This window comes from Tachypleus tridentatus, chromosome 4, assembly GCF_004210375.1.
Source record: "Tachypleus tridentatus isolate NWPU-2018 chromosome 4, ASM421037v1, whole genome shotgun sequence".
In the NCBI taxonomy this organism is placed as follows: domain Eukaryota; kingdom Metazoa; phylum Arthropoda; class Merostomata; order Xiphosura; family Limulidae; genus Tachypleus; species Tachypleus tridentatus.
In genome coordinates, this window is record NC_134828.1 from 88703312 (window position 1) to 88716438 (window position 13127).

Here is a 13127-nt window from a genome sequence, read left to right on the forward strand (position 1 = left end):
CTAAACATGCTCGCCCTCCCAGCCGTGGGGGCGTTATAATGTGACGGTCAATCCCACTATTCGTTGGTAAAAAAGTAGCCCAAGAGTTGGCGGTGGGTGGTGATGACTAGCTGCCTTCCCTCTAGTCTTACACTGCTAAATTAGGGACGGCTAGCACAGATAGCCCTCGAGTATCTTTGTGCGAAATTCCAAAAAAACAAACAAACAAATACAATCTGAGTACGTTTCTTACAAGGTCACACCAACCAGTTACGTGAATAGGGTTAGTTTTTTTTAGCACCAAATGTTATTCAAACAGTGGTGAAGTCAAGACGAAAAATCGTCTGCCGTTATTTTTTTTTGTTCCCCAGTTTCTTACAAAGCTAAAACGAGATTTCGAAACCCTTGGTGGGCAGAGGACAAATATCCCGACATGTAGCTTTTTACTTAACTTCAAACAATCTTTTTTCTTTGTAAAACATGTCAATAAGACTTAACGTATTCGATTAAAGATAGGAACTTTGTAATAATTCCAAAGGACAATTTCAAAGCGTTATTCTGTTGACTTTTAAAGCAAATAACAATATATCTTTCCTTTTGTTTATAACTCTGTTTCACATATCCGCGTAACGCTACACAACGGTTATTTGTGCTAGCCATCCCTTAAATTGACACCTGAAGGGAAGACGGGTGACCATTAGCACTCACCGCGAGTTATTGGATATTACTAAACGAGTAGCGCTACTAGACCTGTCCTACTGTAGAACAGCGATAAATCCGGGCTCGATTCCCCGCATGCATTAGACACAACATATAGACCAATATGGCTTTATTCTATAACAAACAAATAAGCAAAACACTCTACGTGACTATTACTTGAATAACGCTAACCACAGTGCTGAGGCGGGGAACGTAATTTTGCATCAACGAAGCTCGAAAATTAGATTCCAAATTTGGCACGATAACCATGAGGCCAATTCCAACTCAAAAATATTTCTAATATAAAAAAAATTAAGATAGTTTTCCATTATGTTGTGGGTCCTTGAGGAAGGGGAGATTGTAAGTTTATTCAGTAAAGACATGTGTTTATTTGGTTTATTTATTTAACTCCTCGAGATATTTGGCTTTTAGCTACGATATACAGAAGGAGAGGCAAAAGAAAAAGGAAATTAATTTGATACGAATAACACGTATGAAATCTGTTATTTATTTATGAGAAAAATATAACTCAACTGGTAGATGCCCTTTGAAATAACTGAATATAATTTTCTTAAAAATAGAGATAAATAAATATAAAATGTTTGGCCAACCCAACCTCTTATAATTGTCTAATGGGCTATTTATAACTTTTATTTGTTATTTCAATAACGAAAATTGTATTGAGTTTGTTCTTAAGCAAAGAAGACTGAACTCAGTGCATTTTTGGCGAATGTTTTTGGTTTTCAATGCAATGGGTACATCCAGTACAACAAAGCACTAAAGTTCGCTAATTAGCTGCTGGGTTTGTTTCCGCTGAATGCAACCTTTCCTTGTCATTTTATTGAGCGCAAGAAAAACTGAAGTGAGCGCTCTTTGACAATTGAAAAACTTATAAAGAAGAGATATTCAGTTCAGTTAAAATCAGTTTATTTGACATGTTAGATAAAATCATGCATGCATGTAATATCAACATGAAATATATATGTATAAATACATAAACCGAACAACAACGAATATATACTCAAGCACGTTCCGCTCTTTTTCCATTTATTTTACTGTATTCGAGATATTTCTGATATTCTATGTAAAAAAATTCCCGTTTTTTTTCAATGAAATTCCCTCAGAAGAAATATTTTTGTTCTTAATAAGTTTGTTTTGTTTGTTTTTTTGAATTTCACGCAATGCTACTCACGGTCTATTTGCGCTAGCCGTCCTTAATTTAGCAGTGGGTTACTCTTTTACCAACGAATAGTAGGATTGACCTTCAAATTATAACAACCCACGGCTAAAAGGGTAAGCATGTTTGGCATGACGGGGATTCAAACCCACGACCCTCGGATTACGAGTCGAGCGCCGTCGAGGACCAAATGATAAGTTTGTCGAAAACTGACGGATTGATGTTGATTTGTAATTTAGCATAAAGCTGCACTGTAGGATATCTGTGCTCTGCTCACTATGGGTATCTCAACCCGATTTCCAACGTTGTAAGTCTGCAGACATACTGCTGTGCCACTGGGGTATGCTGATTTTGATATCGATATGAAATTTTAGGAATTGCACAAAATATTTTTTGTTTGTAAAGTGCAGTTGGAAACCATTTTGAAATATACATTTTAGATATGTACAATTTGATATACACGTTTTTCGTACATACATTTTAATATATACGTTTTAGATATATACATTTATTTTGATATATACTTTTTAGATATATACATTTTGATATATACGATTTAGATGTATACATTTTGATATATACGTTTTAGATATATACATTTTGATATATACGTTTTTTCGTATTTACATTTTGATATATACGTTTTAGATATATACATTTTGATACATACGTTTTAGATATATACATTTTGATATACACGTTTTAGATATATACATTTTGATATATACGTTTTTGATGTATACATTTTGACATATACGTCTTAAGTTATACATTTTGACAAATGCGTTTTAGGTTACAGATTTTGATATATATAAATTTTGATATATACCTTTTTGGTATATACATTTTGATATATACGTTTTTGGTGTATAGATTTTGATATATACGTTTCAGATATTACATTTTCACATTTACGTTTCAGATATATACATTTTGATAGATACGTTTTTGGTTATAGATTTTAATATTTACCTTTTAGATATGTACATTTTGATAGAAACGTTTATGAAATATACATTTTGGTATATGCGTTTTAAGTATATACATTTTGATATATACGTTTTTGGTATATACATTTTCATACATATGTTTTTGGTACATATATTTTGATATATGTGTTTCTGATATATATGTTTTTCCACGGTTAACCGTTCATGAGATACAGAGCATGACAGATCGATATTTGGCTATTACATATAAAAATTGTTAGAGACAACTGACTCAGGTGACAACTTGAAGACAAACTTCGTGTCAGTAAAAATTAAAGTATACTGAAAATAATGTGACAAAATTTAGAAGTGTACAAGAGAATGTCTAACATACAACATGTTCGGGATAAATAGGAAAACAAACCAAACAGAACTGTATCGAAAATGTTTCCGAATGGTTGCATTCAAAGTATAATCTGTTTGTCTAAAAGCTTACAAATTTAATGTTCCTTATGGTTAAGCGGTAAGAAAATGGGCTTATAACAATAAGGATTGGAATACGATACCTGCTGTAGGCAAAAAAATAAATAACCCATTGTGTAACTTTGTGATTTACAACAAACAAACGCTTGTATGAATGTATCAGGCCATTACAACAATTAACAATGTTATACCATTCGTTTTCTTCCTTATACGATAATGTGAATAACATCTCAAGTACACGTTCTAAATGCAAGGTTTAATACCAAAGAACTCAGTGCAAAGAGAAAAAGTCGCTTCCCTATTTACTGCGGCAGAGACACAGTTTATGGTCTAGGGTACAAGACAAACCTGCTTATCGGGTAATATATAGGGCAAACGTTACAAGTCTTTGTTAACAAGTATTACAATTATTTGATAATCTTCTTTGGGTCTGACTTGGTCTGGTTGTTAGGGTCAGTCGTCTCGCAAGCTCGAATTCCCGTTGCTGAACGTGTTCGTCTTATATGGTTTCTGAGTGGACCAGCCAGCTGTCCAAGTATTAAAAAGAAAAGGTTCACAGAAATGCCTACCGATCCCAAACTATTTGTTAGAGATTAAGGTTATGATGGAAAAAAAAAAATTCTACAGTTGGAGTTTCTGATGTATCAGATAATCTAACCTGTATATAAGCCAGTGTATGTCACGTGATGCTTGATTTAGCAAAATAGAAGTCATAAAAGCCAAAATGCATTTATCTTGATGTATCAGCTCGACTACTGTCTGCTCATTACGTGTTTAGTGAAAAGAGGCCGTAATAGGGGGCGTAAGGAAACCTTATAAGTGTAGCGAGTGTTGATATAATAAGGTAAAGTTAAAACGCAGTGTGGGATCACCTTTTCTAGAGCCAAGTACATAAAATTTATCGTGGAAATGATTATATCGATTAAATTTTAAACTTAAATCGTTTCTAAATTCAGTTGTTTTTTCTTATATCGTCAACACCTTAATGAAAAAAAAACATTTTTACTCAACAGAGACTCTAAATTGAGACATCAACACAGTTTCGTTATCTATACATTTCATTTTATACTTTCAGTACACAGGCTGGCAATAATATTTGATTATAGTTTTGTTGCTACATGACATAAAAAGCATTTTTGGTCTGTAATGTTTACAAAAAGCACTGATGTTTTACCAATAATTATTCTATAAATACGCCAAGAAAAAATTTCATGAATGGTCTTAACATTTTAATCGGGTCACAAAGGAATTTTTCAACGTTCTACTGCCTCTACTGTACTTTTCGTCCCCCCAGTGGCTCAGCGGCATGTCTGCGGATTTACAATGTTAAAATCCGGTTTTCGATACCCGTAGTGGGCAGATCACAGATAGTCCATTGTGTAGCTTTGTGCTTAGTTCAAAACAACAACTGTACTTTTCTGCCTCATTGTTGGTAAATTTTGATTTCGCAAAATGTATTTATTCCAGTTAACTATAAAATGTGAGGTTAAGGTATACTATGGGGTGGAGGTGGTAACACATTTTATCAGGCTATACACTAGTAAGATGTATACATCTTGAACTTCAATTGTATGAAATGCTTCAATCCAAGGCGTTCGTTACATTGTGTTGGATTTATAAATGACGTAAAGTATTGCAGACAGTTCTTTTTTTGAAAATTTAGTATTGAATTGTGATCCACAATGGACTGAAGTGGACATATCTGTAATTTTTACTGCACACACTGTACTAGACGATTAAATACTAGCTGGGTTTTATAACTTTTTTCATGAAAAGACAAAAAAAGCAGCAGTTATAAAGTACTGTCAACTAACTTCTGAGTTGAATTTTATGCAAATTGTTAAACTTATGATATCTCACATTATTTAAATGCAAATTAATAATATGGCTTACTATCGTTTGTTTGTTTTTTAACTTCGCGCAATACTACATCAGAGCTATCTGCGCTAGCCATCCCTAATTTACAGTGAAAGATTAGAGGGAAGACAGCTAGTCAACACCACCTGACGCCAACTCTTGGATTATTATTTCACCAAATAATAGTTAGATTGGCCATTACATTATAACGACCCCACGGCTGAAAGGACAAGCATGTTCAGTGAGACTGAGATTAAAATCCACCTACTCCAGATTGCATGGCACCTTAAATTCATAAATGATTATTTGGTACAGGTAGCTTTACATCTTTATACTTTGTAGGTTGGGCGTGGCTTGGTGGTTATTGGGACCAGATTGTATACGAAGCCTAGAGTGTCTGGCTCGCGACCCGTTGCTGCAGAAACGCGCTCTGTAGTTTGAGGTCGTGGGTATGCTATAAAGTGAGGGACAAATCTCACTATGCGGTCAGAGAAGAGTACCTCAAGACTTTTGACCCTTTGCCTTTCCTCTAGTTTATCAGGGCGATGATGTACGGGAAGCCTTTCTGTATTTTTGCTGTTTATACACACCCTTAACAGACGTTCTGAGATACAGTTGGAGATTTTGGTTCTCAATTCTAATTAATGGTTTGTTTTTTATTTTATCCGATGACTTTATGAACCAGGAAATAGTACGTTAGGGAAAATGTTGACAATTGAGAAGCTGACAACATTATCTTTTAACATATATCTCGATCTTATGAAGTATATTTTAACAGTCTGTACACTGAGATGGCATACATTTGTGACTGTGACGATCAGGTTTATTTTCAGAATGAGCACTGTAATTGCAGCGAACCAGAACTTATACATACTGATTCTGTTTGTGTTGTAGTTGGTGGTCTGTTTTGTCCAAATTTTAAGCATTTGCACCACAAGTTTTGAAACGATTTCACATTCTATTAGCTACACTTCGAAACGCCTCCGATGGCTCAGCGGTAAATATGAGAAATTATTGTGCAGTTTGTTAACAACAACAAAAAAAAAAAAAAAACTCTTCTAAACACATTAGCAAATTTGTAAAAGCCTGCTATGATTGGCAGTTTCTTTTCGTTCGATGGGACTCCCTATGAATAAAACATTCAAATTCTTGTTTGATATCCAGTTATGAACAACTTGAAACACTTAAAAACTCTGTGTTCGTCTTCAAAGTGAGAACTCAAAAAAGCCTGCACGAGACCACTTTATATATATAGTTTGTTTGTTTTTGAATTTCGCGCAAAGCTACAGAAGAGCTGTCTGCGCTAGCCGTCCCTAATTTAGCAGTGTAAGACTAGAGGGAAGGCAGTTAGTCATCATCACCCACTGCCAACTCTTGGAATATTCTTTTATCAACGACTAGTGGGATTGATTCTTACATTATAATGTTCTCACGGATGAAAGGGTGAGCAGGTTTGATGTGAATGGGATCCGAACCCGCGACCCCCCGGCCATATCAGGTAGTATACCTTTACCAATAAATCATTTGCATTTTGTGGATTGAGCAGGAGAGCTACTGAAATAATTTTGTAACATTGAATTTATCTTATTTTCCAATGTCAGTTATCCACATATGTTTAATATAATGTTGAAAACCCTTATTTGTAGTGTCATGAGTGCATTTTAATACCTTATTTATCGAATTATATTTATATAACAAAACGTCAGTTTCAACTACTTTACAGACCTTCATCAGACCGACAAATATTTTTATATAAACAGTATTGTAGAAACAGATGTTATAGGTTACAGTCAGTGCCATCTATGGGAACGTTATATAAGGACAGAAATGAGAGTCCAAACATTAAAAAAGATATAGTTAACATACACAAATATGTGCAAATTAAGAATTTTTTAAAGGAATAAAAGTATCTACTTTATAATCACTACAAAACTGATATCAAGTAAAAAGCAGTTCAAGGTGTTCATAAATATTGATCAATAAACGCATTTTAAAGTTATACCTTATTCGCTAAATCTAGCGAATTATGAAACTGGAATTCGAAATAAAATATAATCCTACAAAACCAAATAAATTGTGTTCAAAACAATAAATTCAATAAAATAATAAATAACGCACAACACCAAATTAGGCAGATAACTAAATACGTTTCTTAATTAAGGACAATTTACGGCCTTCAGAAATTTGACTCTGCATGTTACAACATTGTGTGTTATTGAACATTATATGCAAATAGAAAGAAGTAATGTTTGATAAACCTCATAACTTTGATATGGGAATATTTAATGCAGAATAAGACAAACTAAAGAAACTATTATCGTTATTGAAAGTAGGAAATTTTGTTGAAATTACATTGATCAACATTTACAAGATACATCATGGCCCGGCATGGCCAAGCGTGTTAAGGCGTGCGACTCGTAATCTGAGGGCTGCGGGTTCGCATCCCCGTCGCGCCAAACATGCTCGCCCTCCCAGCCGTAGGGGCGTTATAATGTGGCGGTCAATCCCACTATTCGTTGGTAAAGAGTAGCCCAAGAGTTGGCGGTGGGTGGTGATGACTAGCTGCCTTCCCTCTAGTCTTACACTGCTAAATTAGGGACGGCTAGCACAGATAGCCCTCCAGTAGCTTTGTGCGAAATTCAAAAACAAAACAAACAAAGATACATCATACGACGAAAACAACTGTGTCAAGTTTGCAATAGTGAACATTATACGTGTGGTGCAGCATGTCAGACCAGACGCGAGCTTCTTTTCATAACAATAGTGTTGACTCGTCCAAAATGAACGTAACAAATATTTCAAAACTACACAACTTTTGTTTGTTTGTTGTTAAGAGCAAAGTTGCACAACAGTATATCTCTGCTGTGCTTAGTTCGGGCATCGAAAGCCGGTTTTTAATGTGCCATTGAGGAGGGGTCACGCTTTTGGACCAACCTGAATAAAAACAAACCCACGAATGTTTCTAATATTAATCTGAGGCCTGAAAATGTTTTAACGACTTTGGGTTCTCCATATGATTAGAATTTTCAGTTTATTAACTTTAACGTGGATTAAATTGTTTAATTAAATGGTATGTTACTTCACTGTTTTCAGAAATTTACAATATGTGTTCTTTACATATGCCTCTCGCTTAACGTGAATTATTCCAGCTTAAATTCGAGTTTCGATACATGCGGTGGCCAGAACACAGATAGTCCATTTTGCAGTATTGTATTTAGTAACACACAAATAAAAGCTTTCGTGTAAAGTTTAGTCTCAAGTGACAAATGACTATCGAATAGCTAAAAATGCTCTTAGATCTGTAAACAACATTGGTTAATTGATTGGTATTTATTGGCGCAATGCAACTAGGCTATCTGTGCCAAACAACTGGTAAAAAACGAAAACTAAAATTCTTGTAAAACGTATAAATTATTCAAGATAAAACTAAACAAACTTTAAATAGCAGGTAAAAACTTAACTAGAATTAATAAGGTCAATGACACTATCCAGCGTCAGGTGTAAACCTATGGACTAAACATCTATAAAGTGGTGCTATCGTGACGACAAAACTATAGTAAAACGTAAGCTGTTGTGATTAATCGTCACAAATACCACGCCACACATTGGTGGATCACCTCCAGATAAAAGAAAACGATGAGTTAAAAAACCGTATCCAATGGGTAGCCTTGCCAAAACAATTACCTCCTTCTGATCCTTACGGAAACAAGACGGTCAACGAGTAACATAATCTTTGATCTGGAAAAGCTCCTTACGATATTTTACACTCCAAGTCCACTGTCAGTTATTGCGGAGCCGAGTCTCGAATACAGGACTATAATCTATGTATAGAACAGGCACGACACTGACCACATCAGATCAGATGGACTTAACTGCAGTGTCAGGGAGCTCTTTCCTCCGAATACCGACGTGGCCTCATGTCCAGAAAAAATTAAAGAAATGAAAGATAACCAGTTGATTTTGAATATTGACGAGAATAGTGTGATAACTAACGTGAAACGATTCCAGGACCAGTGGAGAGCTAAGCGAGTCTGTATAAATAGTACAATTGTGGTACTACATAGCTTCTACGTAATCAAGGGCAGGAGAAATGGAATACAAATGGGAAGTGACACAGAAACTGTGCAACCACCGAACTTCAATAAACCATGGCAAAGCCCACAGAGTCACCTGATTTCGAACTATCCGTACAAATGGGAATGGAACGATGGTTTGAAAAATGTTCTGCAAATAGAAGACAGTACTTCCGGTCGGGAGTAACTGTTCTCCTCAGATGACTGAAAGAAAGATTACAGGTGTGGATGGGATAAGCCATGGTGGGATTGGTTGACTAGCGGAGACAGTAACGTCATCCAAGAACAGATCCATTCATCTAAATGCGACGGGATACAAAGGCCAAAAGGAATAATGGCAGATCGCTTATACCAAAAGAGCATAGTTTACTGAGGAAGGAAAACACAAACTCAGGTAGAATGTTTGGTAAGGATTGAATCATTGAGGCATAGAGTAAAGAAAGCTGTAAGCAACAGAGGTAAAATGGTGGTTCGTGAGACTCGGTGTAAAAACTTTGGACTGGAGAAGTGCGGAAAGCCTTTGCACAGGCCCGAAGTCCCAGATGGTGAATGGGGTCCATCATTTTCAAGGCCGAGGTCCTGGAAAAACCACAGACCAGAGATCAATGGCCCAGTTTCTATTGAATAAGAGCACCATAGATCTTTAGCATATCTGTCCACTACTCAAGAGGTGGAAGAGAGGACACGGAAGATGTTTAATGCCCTTGTATACTTGGTGCATAGCTGCTGGATGTGTGACATGAAGATCAGCTTACGGTCAAAAATAAGCCCCAAGAACTGCCATAGTGATCACGCAAAGAACAAAATCACCAAGATTGAGCTCTAGATCAGAGTGAATACCCCACTTGTGACAAAAAGTACATGCAAACGGTTTTAGAGAACAGAAAACATAAAAATGTTTGTTGTGGTCCACTTCAAGAAATGATCGAGAGCAGTTTGAAGCTGCTATTCAATAAATCTCATGTTCGACGACTGACACGGGATGTAGAAGTGATCGATATAGAGCCCTTTTGCAACGGTAGGAGGAAGTTGTGAAATTATAGCATTAATCTTTACACTGAAAAGTGTGACACTCAAAACCAGCCCTGAGAATATTCAAATTCCAGTGGGAAAGAACAGAAAAGTATTTAACCCACACGGGCTTGGAATCGCCAGCCCATTAAAAAGTAGTTTTTTTTGAAAACATATACTAAAAACATGGTCAAAGTGGCCATATGAGTGGAGATCTCGCAAAATGCTGTATTTCTACTTAGGATTTTGTCACTTGAGAAAGGCTTCTGTGATCGACGTTTCAAATCAAATTAGGTGGTCCACGGTGGAGCATTGTCATCAGAACAAACACTGGGTGTGCGATAGGAGGTTGTTTGATTCGATGAACCAAACAAGACGAGGATTAACCATCCTCTCTAAGCTCTGACAGAGACAGCTGGTCAAAGCAACTGGACGATAGTTAGAAGGAATCTTGGGATCTTTCCCAGGCATAAATAAAGGGAGGACAATAGCCTAATGCCAAGCATCAGGAAAATATTATCCTGCCAGATTTGTTAAAAATAACCAGAATAATAGTAGGAGAGGCAGAATAGAGATGGTGTAGCATCTCATAACGAATACCTTCAGGTCTAACTAATGTACTGCCAGACAAATGACGAGCAAGTTTGAGCTCAACCACTGTAAAAGGGCGATTATAGTCATAGAAACGATCAGCCTGAAAGTGAAGAGGCAGTCGCTGTGCCCGAGACTTGATGGTCAAGAAAGAGGGGAATGAAACAGAAGTACTAAATGTACGAGTAGAACTGTTGCCCAGAGTATCTTAGGCCAGCTTTTAGTCTTTTCATACTATTTTGCAGGCAGGACTCCATCACAAATGATGATGTTGTGATAAGCGTGGGGGGTTTAGGAATAGACTGAGCAGATGCCTGGACAATACAGTCATTCACTGCTGCCACATAGACGACACTGCTGAGAGAACAGTGAAAGAGGGCCAGTTGGCTTGGTTCAGCTTCCACTGAGACATGTGAGTTGGATGGTAATGACAATGGCTAGTTTCCCTCAAAATGATAGGAAGATGATCACTACCACGTGCGTCACTGTTAACCATTCGAGGAAAGTGGGAAAAGAGTGAATAGGAGCAGACAGAGAGATCAATAGCAGTCAAAGGCTGAATAAGTAAGTGAAAATAAGTATGAGAATCAGAATTGAAAAAAAAAAAGATTTTAGAGCATACACTCTACAGAAAGGCCTCTCCCGTCAATAACAAAACCACCCCAGAAGGGATTATGTCCATTAAAGTCCTCTATGATTATAAAGGGAGATGACATCTGTTAAATGAAAGCATCAAGGTATGATTGATCATAGGTCTCTCCAGACGATAGGTAGAGAAAACAAACAGTGATCCAAGGAAAGACGGATGGCTATAGTCTCCACGGGTGTGGCAAAGATTGGGCAGGCATGTGCTAGATGACCAGCATTCCCACTTCTCCATCACACAACTTGTCATTCCAGTACAAAGAAAACTAATAAAAGGTGACTGTATAGGCAGGCTTCAAAAAACATTTCGTGTAAGGTAAGACACAGGACGATAATAAATAATCAGCGCCTTGGTGTCATCCAAATTAGAATGTAGACCTCAACAGTTCCACTGTATCAAAATGATCAGTTTTACTTAGGTGGAGGAGAATTGGGCAGAAAGCCCCTTTCTTTTTGATCACATCATTTTTTTTAGAAGAAGAAGGTCTATCAACCTCCATGGATCTTGCTCTGGGCCGAGTGGGCAAGTCTCTGTCGGTGGACGAAGATTCCAGCAACTGAGGGTGTGAAGAAGTAATCATTTCTCGAAGAAGAATAAGATGGACCAAAGAAACGCTAGAAGTTAAGAGTCACGGGAAGTGGATCTAGAGATTCACTGGAATGAGTGGTGGGAACAGAGATGGGAATAGACGTTGAAATCCTCAACTATTTTAACCATGGGGAACAAAAGACTCTTATGCTTGGAGAACGACTCTGTCAGAAGCACGGATAGATCTGTATCCTACAGTAACCATGGAGTAGAGTGCAGCAGCATATGTCTGAGATAGAGTGGGGACAGGATAGGAACTATTATTCACAGTTTTTAAATGTTAGACTTCTTACTTCTTTACGAACTTAGGGCAAGAACAAATGTACGAATGGTGTAAAGAACTACAGTTAAAACTGTGAGGTTTCACACCCGTAGGCATCGTAGTTTTTGCTATCACAATGAACATACAACAGAAGCCTTTGAATGACTGAACTGCTGACATTGGAAACATCGAAGAGTGTTGGGAATATATAGCTATACCTTACAGTTCAGATAACCCGCCTTGATAATGGCGATGTAAACATTAAAATAAGAACATCTGTATTATTCTGTCCTTACGAGTGGAAATAGCGTACCGCAAAAACGCCTTGGCTGTGGGAACTAGTGAGGATATTCGGCACGCTAACCATTGAGCATTGCTTAATAGTAGTACAATTGTAAGTCTAACAAAATTGAGGTTCGGTCGTGTTTCGTTGGAATAAATTTTTTCTGTTTTATTGTTTTCTTTTACAAGTTTTAAATAACGCATTTTCTAGCTTAACACCATAATCACATAGTCATGAATTTCAAACCTTATACATATATTAGTATAAAACTAAGTTAAATCTTGTGCTGCCATCTTTATGTGTATTAAATAACTACAAAATAAATATATGATATATACGAAAAATGAAATTCTGGATTTTTGAAATAACTGTTACTGTGTTTTTAAGTTTTCTAACAGTATTAAAGTATAAATCTAAAAGCAACGAGAACAATAAGAATCGACATAGCTTCAATGCTATCACCTGTTTTAGTAAATACCATGATTATAAAGTTTTCAACACACAGTGACAGGTAAGGTAAGATCGTGAACGTAGTGTATAGATTTTAGA

At 36.4% G+C, this 13127-nt stretch overlaps 1 protein-coding gene across 2 annotated transcripts in view; it reads right to left on the minus strand.

The window, feature by feature from the left end:
• The window catches only part of LOC143249654 (uncharacterized), an 84997-nt gene that overhangs the window by 44429 nt on the left and 27441 nt on the right, over window positions 1–13127 (minus strand). The gene's annotated exons all lie outside the window — the stretch shown is intronic.